At 44.2% G+C, this 17,322-nt stretch overlaps 1 protein-coding gene across 2 annotated transcripts in view; it reads right to left on the bottom strand.

Annotated features, from left to right (window-relative positions):
* Positions 1-17,322, bottom strand: part of TACC1 (transforming acidic coiled-coil containing protein 1) — a 54,137-nt gene that overhangs the window by 34,875 nt on the left and 1,940 nt on the right. The gene's annotated exons all lie outside the window — the stretch shown is intronic.

Below are 17,322 nucleotides of genomic sequence, written 5' to 3' on the forward strand. Positions count from 1 at the left end.
AAAAAAAAAAAAAAAAAAAAAAAGATGATTCTAACATGCAGAGTGGGACTGAGGGCTGTGCTGTCCAACGGAACTTTCTATCAGGATGAGAACATCCTATTATCTGAGCTGTGTGATAAGACAGCCACCAGTTCTTTGTGGCTACTGAGAACTTGCAACGTGACAGTGTGACGGAGGAACTGAACGTTCAATTTCATTCGATTTTGGTTAAACAGGCACGGGTGGCGACAGGCTACCTTACTGGACAAAGCAGGTTTCTAGGGGATGCCATGAAACACCTGAATCACACAACTCCACGGCCGTACGTACTTAACCGTTTTCCCCTGGAGAGAAGTCTCAGTGTCGTTAAGCCTTCTGGTGTCCTGAGAACAGCAACTTCAAAAATGAAGCGAATGCAAACAGCAAACCTGGGACAGCTCGGAGCATGCGCGTGGGCACCTGCACTCACCTCTCCTGCTTCGTGTTTCTCCTTCACACTTAGCAGCACCCCTCCCCCACCTTCCAGCCTAAAAGATCCATTCACTGGTTAAACTAATGACAGAAGCACTGAAGTCACGCTACATGTCACGTAATTTTTGAGGGTTTTCAAGTTTCTTTGTCATTATAATTATTGCTGGGTGAAGATTTTCACGTACGTATCTTCATACTAGAAGATGTGACACAATAAAAATGGCCTTTGTCCAAGGTTCCTGGCACAGAGCTCCTAAAACCCCCAGAATTTTCCTGGGTGACACGAGCGTCCTGTTATTGATAACAAGCCCCTTTTGATCACACCTACGTTTAATGAGGTGTCTCAGGGTGTGGGTCCCAGATAGTGTCCAGATGGGGCTGGTCACCAGAAAGACCCAACTCGTGGTTAGAGGGTGGCAACGTTCAGGGGCTGGAGATCAGTCGGGTTATAAAAAATCTTGAACAGTGAGATTCACGGGGCTCCCAGGTTGGTGGACCCACAGAGGTGCTGGAGGGGTGACAGGCCTGGACAAGACATACCTGGCCCCCTGAATCTCTTCCATTCGGCTGTTCCTGAGTTGCATCCTTTACAATAAAGCAGTAAACATATTTTCCTGAGTTCTGTGTGTCATTGTAGTAGAGAAGCTGAGAGGGGTTGTAGGATCCCCCAAATCTGTAGCCAAGTTGGACAGAAGTGTGGGATCTGGGATGCACCTGGCACCTCAGGTGAGGGCAGCCTTGAGGGACTGAGCCCTTAAATCTCTGGAGTCTGACGCTAACTCTGGGTAGTTACTGTCAGACTAGCATTGAACTATAGGACACTCAGTTGTTGTATCAACCACACACAGAATTGGTATTTGAAAAGACACCACATATTTGGTGTCAAAAAAACCCCCAAACCCTCTCAACTACAAGTGCTATTTACATTTAGTCACATTTTCATGTATCCTAATAAGCTACAGGTTGACCACAGACAGTAGATAAATACAGTCTTATCTAATAGCAAGATAAAGGTTCTGCCTCCGTGTGGTGGAAAAAGCAGCTTGATTCACAATTACCCAAGGCTGATGATCTTCACAAGGGAAACGGGGCAAATTCGCACAAAACCAGATGCTGCAAGATGTTGAGCAGGGGTACCCATCCCCGCATCCTCCAGAAAAATAACAGAGAAAAAGTTTCCCCATGGTACCGTTTAACTTCCTGGTTACTAGCTGTCTGACTCCAGTTCAATGGTTAAAATGAAAACAACATGTTGTGGTACCATATGTTAAAATTGTGTTTGAAGTAGTGAGTGACATTGAAAGACGTTGGCTATATATTATTAGAGAAACCAGTTTTTAGAAAACACTGGGACCCAGAGCCTTGACCTCACTTCCAGAATAACTTACCCAGAGACTGTTTATTGTGCAATGATTTTCGTGCAATAAACCTTAGACAAGCACTACATTATCCCCCAGTGTTACAGATATATAAATAAATGACTAATATTAAGCCAATTCTCCCATCCCAAGGCCCAGAATCCTTCTTACTCAGCATAAAAATCTCTTCTTACCCAAACCTAATCCCCTCTTACCCATTTCTCCTCTGTCTCCATTTCAACACAGGACTGTGGCTCCAAGCCCACCCAGCCCCACCTCTCCTTCTCTTCCCAAGACACAAGGGTGGAATTTATTTTTTGTTAAGGGCTGTTTTTGAAGGGCCTCCCTCCTGAAAAATTCTTCGCAATTCCACTACTGTTGTAACTGTGCTTGGTGCTCCAGATATATTACTTTAAGGTGTTCCTTAAGCCCATGTTACAGATAAAGAAACCATGGCCCAGAGAGGTCAGAACAGACGAAACGAGGGGGCAGGAGGGAGGAGGGGGCGTGGAGCCTGGTCTGGGGCACAGGAAGATCATGGCTCAACCATGCTACACAGTCCCCCAGTTAATTCTAGAGCTGCCTGCATTCACCTCATTTCTCTTTGCTCCTGGGATGACCCTGAGAAAACCCAAATGGGGTCACAAGCCCAGGAAGAAGGGTTCTGGGGTGGAGGTTCAATGCTATGGTAGCACACAATCAAGTATATCGCTCTACATTGCTACATCCATGGAGGGGTGGGCATCTGAGTCAAGACGGAAGCAGGGGACAGTCCGTGTCTAGGAACAAACCACCCGTGCCATGCTTCTGAGAGCTCACAAGTGAGGTACAGAACCCACGTGACCAAGCTGGGCTAGACATCCAAACAGGTGGGGCTAGGGAGTTCCCTGGTGGTCCAGTGGTTAGGACTCTGGTGCTCTCACTGTCGAGGGCCCGGGTTTGATCCCTGGTTTGGGAACTAAGCCACGTGGCGCAGCCAAAAGACAAAACAAACAGATGGGACTGTTCCTCCCTCACTGCTCCATTCTGTCCTCATGGTGGGGGGGGGCGCCTGATCTCACAGTGATCCACAAACGTGGAGGGTCCAGCGATGATAAAAGTTTTACAAATGTACTGCTGTGAGCCAAGCTGACTGTCAGCCACAGTACTAAGAAATCCTACATGCAGACCCAAACCAGACGCTCCATGTTCGCACTCCCTAATCAGTTTAAACCCTCAGCTTCATCGGGACTTGAAGCCCTAAAGTCGAATCATAAAATTAGGTCTAAGATAATCATCTAACCAACCGACCACAGGCCCTATGACCTGCAGCATATGCTGCGCTGGGCATGAAGGGGCCACAAAATCAGCACGTGGGGCTTATAATCCAGTGAAGGAGAGGAGAGCCACATTCCAAGACCCTTGGGAGACACTCAAGGGTTGAATCGTGAGGAAGTTACTACCACCTTCTCACGTGACAGCCACCTCACGTGTTCTTACAGAGAAAACCACCACTGCTTGACCTCTGGTCTTCCTGCATCACCGACTTCTCTTCCCTTTCTAAATGGGTTATTTCCTCTTTGAATGTGCCTCCATATTTAGCAAGAGAACTTTCTAGAAGCATTAAAGTAATTCTTTATTTTTGAAAGCCAGGTAGGTTGTATTTTATAAAAAATATTTATTTAGTTATTTGGCTGCACCAGGTCTTAGTTGCAGCATGTGGGATCTTTAGCTGCGGCATGTGGGATCTTAGTCGGGGCATGCAGGATTTAGTTCTCCGACCAGGGATCGAACCCAGGCCCCCTGCATTGGGAGTACGGAGTCTTAACCACTGCACCACCAGGGAAGTCCCAGTTGTATTTTAAAAGGACCTTTATTGTTGACTTAGAAGCAAGCTGGGCAGCGACAAGGATGGACCTATAGATTGTCATACTGAGTGAAGTCAGTCAGACAGAGAAAGACAAATATCATATGATATCGCTTATAGGCAGAATCTAAAAAAAAAAAATGAACCTATTTACAAAACAGAAATAGAGTCACAGATGTAGAAAACAAACTTATGCTTACCAAGGGGGTCAAAGGGGTGATATATTGGGAGATTGGGATCGACATATACATACTACTATGTACAAAATAGATAACTAATAAGGACCTGCTGTATAGCACAGGGAAATCTACTCAATACTCTGTAATGACCTATATGGGAAAAGAATCTAAAAAAGAATGGATATGTGTATATGTATAACTGATTCACTTTGCTGTACAGCAGAAACTAACACAACATTGTAAATCAACTACACTCCAATAAAAGTTAATTAAAGAAATAAATTAATTTAAAAAAAAAAGCAAGTTGGGAGGATGTAAGAAGAATGAATGTAGTGCATCTAAGGTATGGGCTACGGGAGAGGTGAAGACATCAGTGACTAGACCAGACTCAGCATTCTTCCTCACAGAGGGAAGGAAACAGCTGCTCTCGGGTCTAGGCAGGAGCTGGATGGGTCAGAGCCTGACGCTGATGTCCTAATGGGGCACTGATGCCCTCTGACCCTGAAAGTGTACGACCTATGTTCTGCTACCCCTCAAGAAACAGGTAGACAGGCCCCCAAACCACTTCCCCCTCCAACCCATCTTAGTTCATATTCCTTTGGTAACAAGGGACACAATCTCTCCCTTGAAATGCAACTCACAAAGAGGAAATGTAGTACAAATGTTAGACTGCAGACAGTGGTACCCTGGGTATGTTTTCCTAGAACTAAGAATTTAGAACAAATAAAATACTTCGCAGTCATATGATCTTCAAAGCACTTCTATACATATTACCTAACTTGATCTTCAAATCAACCCTGTGAAAAAGGCATAGCAGGGCTCATTAATTCCATTTAAAATCAAGAAAATGACACTATGAATAACTGTATGGTAACAAATTTGATAACTGAGATAAAATACACAAATTCCTAAAAAGACACAAGTGACTGAAACTGACTCAAGAGGAAATAGAAAATCTGAATAGATCTAGGACAAGTAAAGAGATTGAACTGGTAAATTAAAAACTCCCCCTGCCCACACACACACAAAAAGACCCGGACCAGACTGGTGAATTCCACCAAGTATTTAAAGAAGAATTAACATCAATTGTTCCCAAACTTCAAAAAGCTATAGAAGGAGGAAACACTTCCCAATTCATTCTATAAGGTCAATATTACCCTGATGCCAAAACCAAACAAAGGTATCACCAAAAATACCAAACCGAATAACTACAGACCAATATTTCTTATTGAAAATCAATGCGAAAATCCTCAAAATACTAGCAAACCAAGTCCACCAACACATAAAAAGGCGTGATTTACCCCAGAAATGCAAGGCTGGTTGAACATCTGAAAATCATTTAGTGTAATATACCACAGCAATAGAATGGAAGACAAAACCCACATGATCATCTCAATATACACAGGAAAAAAACTGACAAAATCCAACATCCTTTCATGAATAAAAAAAAAAAAAAAAACTCAACAAACTGGGAATAAAAAGGAACCTCCTCAACTTGATAAAATACATCTCTGAAAAATCCAGAGCTGATGTCATATTTAATGGTAAAAGACTGAATGTTTTTACCCTAAGATCAAGAAAAAGACAGGAATGTCAGCTCTTACCACTTCTATTCAAAACTGTACTAGAAATTCTAGCCAGGTCAATTAGGCAAGAGAAAGAACAAAAATGCATCCAGACTGAAAAGGAAAAGTAAAACTATCTGTATTTGCAGATGACCCAATTTTTTGTACAGAAAGTTCTAAGGAATCCACCAAAAATTATTATAACTAATAAGTGAATTCAGCAAGGTTGCAGAATACAAGACCAATATGCAAATGTCAATTGTATTTCTATACACTTGCAATGAAAAGTCCAAAAACAAAATTATGAGAACAATTCCATTTATAGTAGTATCAAAAAGAATAAAATACTTAGAAGTAAAGTTAACAAAAGAAGTGCAAGATGGGTACTGTAAAAACTACAAAGCAGTATTTGAAGAAATTAAAGAAGATCTAAATAAATGGAAAGGCATCCTATGTTCATGGATTGGAAGCTTTAATATTGTTAAGATGACAATCCTCCCCAAATTTATCTGTAGATTGAACACAATCTCTATCAAAATTCTAGCTGGCTTCTTTGCAAAATTAACAAGCTGATCCTAAAATTCATATGGAAATGTAATGGACCTAGAATAGCTATAACAACATTGAGAAAAAAGAACAAAGTTGGAAGACTCACACTTCCTGATTTCTAAACTCACCACAAAGCTACCATAATCAAGACAGTGTGCATAAGGAGAGACATATAGCTCAATGAAACAGAATCAAAAGCTCAACCCTTACACCTCTCTGGTCAACTGATTTTTGACAAAGGTGCAAAGTTAATTAAAAAGGGAAGAAAACAGTCTTTTCAACAAATGGTGCTGGGGCACTGGATATCCACATGCAAAATACTGAAGCTGCACCACTTCCTCACAACATGTAAAAAAATTAACTCAAAATTGATCAAAGACCTAAATGTAAGAGCTCAAACTATAAAACTCTTAGAAGAAAGCACAGTAGTAAATCTCTGTGACCATGGGCTAGGCAAAGCCTTCTTAGATATGACACCAATAGCACGAGGGACAAAAGAAAAAAATACATAAACTGAACTTCATGAAAAGTAAAAACTTTTACACTTCAAACAATATAACCAAAAGAGTGAAAAGACATCCCACAGAATGGAAGAAAATATTTACAATTGGATATCTGATAAGGGACTTGTATCTAGACTACATAAAGTATTCTCAACTCTAAGATAAGTAACCTAATTTAAAAATAGGCAAAGAATCTGGATAAACATTTTGCTAAAGAAGATATACAAGCAGCCAAAAAGTACATGGAAAAATGCTCAACATCGTTAGTCATTAGGGAAATACAAATCAAAACCACCAAGAGATACCCCTTCACACCTATAAAGATGGCTACAATCAAACAGATTAACAAGTGTTGGCTAGGATGCAGAGAAACTGAAAACCCCCATATACTGCTGGTAGGAATGTAAAATGGTGCAGCCACTTTGGAAAACAGTTTGACAGCTCCTCAAAATTAGAAACAGTTACCCTATGACCTAGGAATTCCACTTTTAGGTATACACCCAAGAGAAATGAAAACATACACCCACACAAAAAGCTGAACATGAGTGTTCATAGCAGCACTATTCGTAACGGCCCAAATGTGAAAATAACCCGAATGTCCATCAACTGATGAATGGATACATAAAATACGGTTTATCCATAGAGTGGAATATTAATCAACAATAAAAAAAGAATGAAGTACTGACAGGTGCTACAACATGGATGAACCTTGAAAACATTATGGTAAGTGAACAGAACCAGTCAGAAAAGACTACATATTGTATTAATTCCATCTATATGAAATGTCCAGAATAAGCAAATCTAGTGAGACACAGAGTAGATTATCAGTTGCCTAGGACTGGGGGGTGAGAGAAAAATGGGGGATAAGTGCTAATGGGTACAGGATTTCTTTGGGGGGAGGTGATAAAATGTTCTTAAAATTAGACTGAGGTGACAGTTGCACAACTCTGTTCATATATTAAAAACCACTGAATTGTATGTACCCTTTAAATGGCTGAACTGTATGCGTGTGAATTATATCTCAATAAAACTGTTTTTAAAAAAAGAGAGAGAACAAAGAGACGCAGAGGGTAACAGAGCAGAAGCATGTCCTGCAATTCCTACAAAATATTCTACTATATCACAGACTTACATTTCAGAAAATGCTTTAAATAGTCTCTTATGTGCCACCTGTAGGAACACATACTTGAGAGAGGTGGTAGGTCTCACCATCCCATCAATCTGGGATTTTAAATTTTTCTTAAGGAAGCCCACAACATGCTAGAGAAATTCTATTTACAGAAAGAGGAGAAAAAATGACATCACTCTTCTCTTCTACAACAGATGTAGCCAAGTATATGAACCACCTTAGAGACATGACAACTGGCACGCTCAAAAGGCTTTTGTTTTTGTTTTGGGGGTAGGGGGAGTTGTGCGCTTTTTAAAAGTCTTTTATGTATTTATTTTTAACATTGGACCTCTTCCCAGACCTCCCTCACACATTCCCTTGCTAAAACTACCTGTCTGCTGCTAAACGTCTGGGGAAGCCAAGGAGACCAAGGGACCTGGGGAACAGGAGGCGGCCAGCTCCTTCCAGACTCTGAGCTCTGCAGGGCCTTATCCCCTGGTCCCTTTTGTGTCCCCAAAGCAGAAACTGAGCACTCAAGACACAGCTGATGCTCACGGTCGCTGCTGAGCTGATGTCGGATACATACAGGACCCCCTTCCCACCTGATCATCTTTCATACAGAACAAAAGTACACAGAACAGCAGTGATAAAGCCGTTCAGCTCTATCCACAGGAGCAACACTTGCTCTTCACTTGACCCTGTCCCTTAGAAGACCCCGCTCCTTTCTGTGTCTTCCCTCCCACCTCTGCTCTCAAGTCTGAACCAATGGAGGGCTTCAGGAGGGAAACACAAGGGGTCTGACCTGAGAAGACTGTTAAAAAGGTACGTATTCGCACTTAGGGAAGCGTCCAAAATGTGAACATTTTTTAGAGTTTCATATCTCTGAGTTCCCAGTCCCTCTAACTCCCCCCAAGTTGAGATATACTTCATATACGGACGTTCTCAGCCACTCAGTCAAGGACATCAGCCTTAAAATGGAGTAGAAGTGCACTGTCCAGGGGCAGGACAACAGGATAACGGGACAAGAAGGCCTTTTCCAGGACTGCTGGCTAGACCCTAAGGGTGGTGGCCGCAGGACTCACGTTCCCCTGACAACTACTGGGGCCCCACGTCACCCAGAGCCTGGGAGTGACGAGGGGGTTCCAAGTGGGCGAGTCAAGGTGGGAAAAAGCACAACAGCCTTTTAAGTATGCTGCAGTGTTAAGATGTCCCCACTTACAGCAGAAAAACAGCACCAACACACACACGCACACCCTTGCCTGAACCCAGACAACAAACTGACGGTCTAAACCTCCTCTTCCCCACCGTCCAAAAAACAACGGAAACAAAAACATTACCCAGGAGCTGAGGTGGGTGGTAATTTACTTGCTTTTTGCAAGAGATGGGGCCAGGTGCTGAAAGCTTCTGACTCCTGAGAGAGCCTCACTCTAATATACAAGACTCCGCAGGTAAAGAATCATCTGGGAAGCCACTCGATAAACTGGAAAAGTTTGTACTAAGGATGACGAAAGTACTTCAAGTTTCCAAACCAGCGCCCCATGCTATTTTATTTAAAAAGAGACCCAAACCCTACCCTCTGAAGGCCAAGTTGACCGTAAGGTAAGAGGGTGGGGCGCACTCATCCGGAGGAGTCCACCCCCAGGAACCCCAGCCTTGCCCAGAAGCTGAGCCAATGACAGATGCGTCTTCTCTTCTCACTCAGGAGGTGCCCCTGGGTTTGGAACCACCTGGATTCGTCTGAGGCTACATTTCCGGTAGAGCAGAGACCCCTTGCACAGACAGAAGCCCTCCCCAGAGCCTTCTGCTCCAGCCCCAGCAGGCAGCAGGAGCAGAGGAGAAAGGGCACGTGCTAACAGAGCTAGCAGAGACCTGAACTTCACTCTACTGCTGCCAAACAACCATAATGCGCATCTCTTTAGAAATCATTACTAGAGCATTCAAAACACCAACTGCCTCTCTCACAAAGTAGCAACCACCCACAGAGCTGGGAAGCAGACGCAGGATAAAGAAAAAGAGGGAGAATGTTGGGCAAGATGGGAGCCTCCAGACAGAGCAAGCAGATGCCTCCGCAGCAGGACGGGGACCCTGGCTGAAGCCCACGTCACGGCTCCCGCCTCCTCTGCTCCTGTACCCTAAGAAGAGGGGCAGAAGGAGGGGTGGGGATGCAGGGAAGAGGCCCCAAAGGAAGGCATAATGGGCTTCGTGGCAGGCAGCCTCCAAGGCAGCCCCCAATGAGCCCCCACCTCCTGGTGTTCACGCCCTTGGACCCGTGTAACCAAAAGGATACTGCGGAAATAACAGAGTGTGACTTCTGAGGCTGTCATAAGAGACGCTGCAGCTGCCGTGCTGCAAGAACACTAAAGCAACCTCATGGAGAGAGGTCCACCCGAGGGGTAAAGAAATGAGGCCTCCCACCAACAGCCAGGCCGAGGTGCCAGCTGTGAGTGAGCTGCCCGAGGAGGGGCTCCAGCCCCAGTCAAGCCTCCAGACGACTACAGTCCCAGCCAACGCCAGGACTGCATTCTCACAAGCAACTCCAAGCCAGATCACCCCGCTAGGCTGCTCCCAAGTTCCAGACCTATGAAAACGACGTGAGATGATAAACGTCCAGTGGTTTAAGGTGCTAATCAGCTTTGGAGTTATCTGTTATGCAGCAATACATAAACAATACCAGACTCTTGGAAACTCTTCTTTCTACACCAAAATAGGGGCAGAGTCCCAGGAGACTGCACACGTCTCCACGCACCTGCCTTTCCTCACCCACACATGACTCACAGGTGGAGAGGGAAGCAAGAGCTATGACGAGTGTGTCCATTCCCTGTTTATTTCTCATGGATGAGCAGAAGCTGAGCATTAAGGAAGCAAAATGTTTTCAATCCAAGGCACTGCTTACCCTGTGGTGCTTTTTCTTTTTTCCCTTCTGACTCGATGTCTAACTTGTGTGTAAACTTCTGATGTTCAAAACTCTTAAAATATATTTTATACTTCATACGTTATATATGCTAAGTTAACACATGTGAAAGATGTAATCCGGGCTTCCCTGGTGGCGCAGTGGTTGAGAGTCTGCCTGCCGATGCAGGGGACACGGGTTCGTGCCCCGGTCCGGGAAGATCCCACATGCCGCGGAGCGGCTGGGCCCATGAACCATGGCCGCGGAGCCTGCGCGTCTGGAGCCTGCGCGTCCAGAGCCTGTGCTCCGCAGCAGGAGAGGCCACAACAGTGAGAGGCCCGCGTACCGCAAAAAAAAAAAAAAAAAAAAAAAAAAAAAAAGTAATCCCCTGATGATTTTTTAAAAACTTAATATCATTTAATACGATACTAAAGAAGATGCTTTCCCCCATCACACACTCTGTCCTGGCAACATTTTAAGAACTTTTATTTCCTCTGACAGGTCTTCTCTTAAGTCAGCGAAAAGAGGGAGATTCATACATTCCCTGTGAGCTGGATGTGTGATCTTCAAAGCTGAACTTATGACCCCACTGCTGTAAAAGCTGTGGCCTCGATTTCCCAGTTTTCAGACTGGAAATCACATGTGTCCTATCTCATAGCATCACTGTTATAAAATCAAATAAGATGCTGGAAAAAAAGTGCTTTCAATATGTACGATAAATACAGCTCAAACAGAAAGTTGGTGGTCTGTTAGGTCAGAATCTTGCAGTGGGAAAGCTGGAGATCAAGAATTTGTTGTCGTATTTCCAGCAATGACATAGGGCAGAGGGACTGGCTAGGACAATGTCTGTATCTGCCAAACACAACTGCCAGATTACATTTTTCCATTTGTGAATTAATGAAATACTCCATTTGGCTACTATCCTCTTGTGAGTCTGGCCATCATCAGTCTAGGCCCTGGGGATCTAATCATGTTTGTGAGAGCCCATAAAATTAGGTTCATGTCCACCCAAAGGTGAGGGTGAGACCTTGAACTCACAAACGGCAATCCCCTCCTAGGCCCAAGGTTAACAGTTATCAAATCCCCACAGAGACAGCTGTTTTGGGTGGATCAACCATGATCTTCCCGTCACTAACCTGAGTTTAGAAGACCGTGACGAAATGGCATATACTGCTAGGGCTTCCTACGAACAGTATTATTGATCCTTGGAAAAGGTACTATGACTGCTCTTTAAATGTTTAAATGGCTTTAGACCACATCCATTTTTCATGTGGAACGTTAAGTGGTAGCAACGTAATTTTAGCAGGGCTGCTTACACCCCCCGCCCATACACCAGAGAAAATGCCTCCACCGCCAGAAGCTATCAAAGAAAGCTATACTGCTTTATTTGATGCTCAGGTAAGCCCCAAATCGGGAAATGCAAGTCTGAGGTGAGTTCAATCATTACAATATTTAAGAAGGTCTTGAATTTGCTATTCACCTTAAAAGAATAATACTGCTTTGACAGTTACTAAAAGCTTCACTTCCGGCAGGCACACTCTGCCCCTGCCCCCAAGTGTTTTATTCAACACTCTCTGAGTCTCTGCTGGAAAAATGATACTTTTCCCCCAAGAGTACATTGTCCTTGGGTGGAGCACCATATAGAGGTAGAGATGCTCCCTACATGGCTCCTTTACATTGTTATAAATAAAGCAACAGAAAAACATGGCCTGATTCCATTTACTAACTAGTGAGAACCTCCAAGCTGATAGCTACAAACATTAAACAGAGGGGGAAAAAAAAAAAGGAATTGTATCATGTAGCTGAGGTTTTCAAGCCTATGGCTGAGATGTTTTCTCTTACAATAATCTAAAATAGTGCAATATAAAAATTTAAATTGTGAAAAAGCCTATCACATAAAAAATATTGAAAATAAAAATAAAAAGAGCATTAACCTGGAATGCTGTCAAAGGGGCCACATGGGTTGAACTGTCGGACTAGGTAACATTAAGGGTCCTTATTAGTCCCATTACTTCTAGGACATTCTAATAAAGCAATCCCTGCGGTAGGAGCAGGGAAAGGACGTCAAACTAAATCCCTAGGAGAACCACACTCATAGTTTCGACTAGAACATTTCAAGAAGTACCTCATGAAAAATGTTTGCATAATATTTGCTTATACATGTAGCCCAAAGCCTTAGAATCAAAAATCTAAGGCTCAGATTTTAATATGATCTCCCTTCTAGGTCTTATATAGATACAGTCTAAAACAATCCAATAAATACATCATATCAACCACACAACCTATACCAACAATACACCATAGCAACAGTCAAATTACAAACTCACAAACACTCAAAGTTACATTAAATACAATTAATGGGCAAAATTGAAAAGCCTCTATGATTGTACTTGTACTAAATGATTCCAAAATTCTCCCCATTCTTCCCTAATTCCCTTTTTTCTCAGATCTTTTAGTCAACTGAAAATTAAGTATACTGACAGACCAAAAGATTGTTTTGCAAGGGAGACAAACAGCCAGCCCAAACTAGTCTATCCGTGATGGCTTACCTGACCATTCAGGCCTACAGGAATGGCACCCAGCGCCCACAGTTCATCTGTTAATCAGCTACAGCCTTGTAGCTTTTTTTAAATTGAAGTTTAATTACTTAAACTTTACTATTTTACCAAAATTGTCATAAGCGTGGATCTCAGTCGGCAAACTCTTCTGTAAAGAGCCAAACAGTAAATATTTTAGGCTTTTGCCCATTTTTCTTTCAGTCTCTATTCCGAGTACTAAACCTGCTATCTTAGTGCAAAAGCAGCCAGACAACAGCGAAATGCACAAGTGTGGCTGCATGCCAACGAAACCTTATTTATGGGCCCTGAGATCTGAACTTCCATATATTTTTCAAACAAAATATGTTTTTCCACCATTTAAAAATGCAGAAACCATTCTCAGCTCTCAGGCAGAACAGTAAAAGGCAACAGCAGGCCAGATTTGGCCTATGAGCCATCATTGGCTGATGCCTGATTTAGACTAACCCAAACTGTGTCGACAAACAAGTCTGCAGTCCCCACAGGCCTCCAGCAGTAGATACCTATGCACTGACCCTGTTTATCTCTCTCCTTCTGTTCTGGAGGACCACAGTGTGTGTCTGGAATATCTAGCCATCTAATCAACACATCAAACAGGGTAGTTTTGTTCCAAGGGCATAGAGAGCTTCAGCAGTGAATTAAAATTCCCTCTCTTAAAGAAAGGTAACAATCTGTAAATAAAGGTGTGTGTGTGTGTGTGTGTGTGTGTGTGTGTGTGTGTGTGTTGAGGGGAGGTGTCAATTAACACAGGACAGCCACTGCAGCTTTCGCTTTTATGACCCGAAACACTGGACAAGACCACAGTCCATTCGCACCAAGAAAACCCAAACAACAAAAAACAGATGAACTTGAGATTGTGCCTTTCAAAAGTCCTTTCCTAGGTGATGTCGCCTTACTGATACATCTCCCAGCAAAGAGAAAGAAGAGTTAACACCAGCAATTTAAACCCTTTGCAGAGGAAGGCAGACAGATAGCAAACACAGAGCTACCAGCCCAAGCACTACAGCCACCATTCTGGTACATTCAAGAAACTTCTTGGCCTACAGTTTTAACAGTTAGTCTGAAACCGGCTTCTATCTGTGGCTTAAAAAAACCGTACAACCTCATCCACTGTCTAATTCCTAGTATGGCATACAATCCTGCCTTAAGAAGAGTTATTACAGGCCCATCTCAGGGATATTGCGGGTTTGGTTCCAGACCACTGAAATAAAGCAAGTATTGCATATAAAGTGAGTCATATGCATTCTGTTGTTGTTTTCCCAGTGCATAAAAAAAGTTATGTTTACACTATACTGTAATTAAGTATGCAATAGCATTATGTCTAAAAAGATAATATATATACTTTAAGTAAAAAGCACTTTATTACTAAAAAATGCTAAACATCATCTGACAATGCAGGGGTTGCCACAAACCTTCGATCTGTAAAAAAATGTTGTATCTGGGAAGTGCAGTACAATGAGATACGTCTGTATAGGGTTCAGACACTTTAGGTCCCTAAAAAGCTTCCAATAAAAAGAAAATTAGTTCAAAATAGATGTAGATGTTTCCCCAAGTTCAAAGAATTAGATGGAGCTTGGGATGGAGGCCATGGGTCAGTACATGGGATGCAGCCACACATTCGAGGGCCCTTCTGCACCAGGAAGCCAGGATCTGCTACTAACAATTCATAGATCATCCCCAGAGAAGACAGAGTCTTACATGATCTATACCTGCTGTTGCCCCATGTCCTGAACCGCAGAAACATGAAAGACTAACCTTATCAGGAGCCAAATAATCAACAATTTTTGAAGAAAGAGAACCATCCAGGCCCAGAAATTAGACTTAAACATTAGACTCCAGAAACTTTTGTCCACTGATCTCTTTCCTGGTCAGGCTTGTGCTTTGGCTGTATTTTTACACTTACTGTGTATGCATGACAAGGCCATCAACAGGGCTCTGGACAAGGACTGGGTGTTGGGGAGAAGAAACCCTAGAAGGCAGGATACTGCCAGGCTGATGAGGAATCATGCTGTTATTTAAAGACCCTAAATTGAAAGATTTCATAATATGTAGTGGCTGTTTCCTAGTCTGTACCCCTGCCATATTCATGGTCCGCGATCATGATCTACTCCACTGAGCTTTCTTGGTTCATAACTCTCTAAAAGGAAAACTTCAGGAATTCCCTGGGGGTCCAGTAGTTAGGACTCCGCGCTTCCACTGCAGGGGTCACGGGTTCAATCCCTGGTCGGGGAACTAAGATCCTACAAGCCGCACGGTGTGGCCAGAAACAAACAAACAAACAAAAGACACAAAAGGAAAACTTCTAGAAAGAGTGAAAAAGAGAGTATGAGCTACAAGTTACCAAAACTTGTAAAAATGAGTCAGTGGCATAGGAAGGACCAAACAATTGGGTCTGTGTAGTTCTGGGGGCCTAGGCCATACTGGCCTCCATTCAACTAGCAAAGAATCTGTCAGGATGAATCAGACTACCAGCTGACAGGATGGTGAGGAAGGGGGCGGCCCAGGCTGAGCAATTCAAAGAGGCTTTCAAACAGCTACTTAACGTGTCTCGTGAGCTTGATTTGAATTTGAGGGGAAGAGGCCACAGAATAGTTCTCTCAGGCTTTCAAACCTCCATTCGGATCCGCCAATCCTGAGAGAAGAAGAGGGAAGCTATGAAGCCGCATCTCTGTCACTGAGATTGCTACACAGCGAAGTGCCCCCACACAAGTCCTCCCACACGCAAACTTGCCTGTTCCCACACAGTCTCTGCCTGAACCCATGGTAAAAAGCAGCCCGGGGACAGTCGGGGGAGTTCACAGCAGGGCAGCACGGTATGGAGCTCACCATGAAGGCAAAACCACATCACAAAAAGCTGATATCATTTCCCCAGTAATTCCAGCTCCGTCACAAAGTCCAGCACAGGGAACCTGACCTCCCATGGCGACCCATGAGGAAGCTGCTAAGCAAGAAAACAGAATCACTGTTGGGAGAATAAATTCATGATCAGATCAAAAACTAGGTAACTGGATAACTGAAAGCTGGCTCTACTCTGTCACTGCAGGTGACAGTGACAGACACTGGAATAGAAAAAGCATGTGAAAAGGACATCCCTCCTAGACGCCCGTCTCCAGGCAGCAGCCCGCCAGCCTTTGAAAAAGGAGTCAAGGCATCATCCTTCTGCTCAAAGCCCTCTGCTGTGGGCTGGACTGTACTCCAAAAGACAAGCTCAAGCTCTAACTCCCCACACCTTGGAATGTGGCCTCATCTGGAAGTACAGCTGAGCCTTGAACAACGTGGCAGTTAGGGGTTCTGACCCCCGACCACCCAGCACCGTTGAAAACCCTCCACATCAGCGGTGCTGCACCCTCAGATTCAACCAACCGTGGATCGTGTAGTACTCTAGAACATACTTACTGAAAAAAATCTGTGTGAGTGGACCCGCACAGTTCAAACCCACGTGGCTCAAGGCTCCACTGTGGTATCTTTGCAGTAGTCCAGTTAAGAGGAGGTCAACCTGGATTAGGGTGGTCCCTAAACACAATGACTGGTGTCCTTACAAGAAAGCCACTGTGCAAGACACAGAGACACACAGGGAGGAGCTGGCCATGGAATGAAGGAGGCAGAGAGGGGAGTTTTGCTGCCACAGGCCAAGGAACACCAAGAACTGCTGGCAACCACCAGAAGCTAGAAGAAACAAGGAAGAATCCTTGCCTAGAGCCTTTGGAGGGAGCGTGGCCCTGCCAACACCTTGATTTCGGACTTCTGGCCTCCAGAGCTGTGAGAGAATCAATTTCTGTTGCTTCAAGCCGCCCCGTTTGTTTGTGGCACTTTTGAAAGGCAGCCCTTTCCTGTTTCACTCAGGAGGAAAATCAGTGCCTCGTTACAAGGCGACCCAGGCCTCGCCCAACCCGGCTGACTGTGGCTCCCAGAGCTCCCTGCCCAGCAGGTCGCTGCAGCCACCCTGGCCTCTTCCCTGGTCCTCGAACATGCTACCACCCTGCCACCACGTGCCGGCCCATGCCAGCAGCAGGCTGCTGCTGTCTCAGACCTTCACAGGTGCCATCCCCTGTGCTGGAAAACTTCTCGGGAACCTGCACAGCTGTTTCCCTCAATCCCCCTTCAGGGCTCTGCTCAAGTCCCCTGATCAGTTGGGCTCCTCCGCCCCCCATCGGCCTTCAGCGCCTCCTCCCCACCCCTGGCTCTGTTCCCCCTTCCCCTGCTTTATTTTTCCCCAAAATCCTTAGGACAAGCTGACATATACATTTTGCTTAACCTCTAAGAGGCCCGTCTCCCTCTGTAATGCTGGCTTGCGGAGA

Source organism: Lipotes vexillifer, unplaced genomic scaffold (genome assembly GCF_000442215.2).
Source record: "Lipotes vexillifer unplaced genomic scaffold, Lipotes_vexillifer_v1.1 scaffold1383, whole genome shotgun sequence".
NCBI classification, from domain to species: domain Eukaryota; kingdom Metazoa; phylum Chordata; class Mammalia; order Artiodactyla; family Lipotidae; genus Lipotes; species Lipotes vexillifer.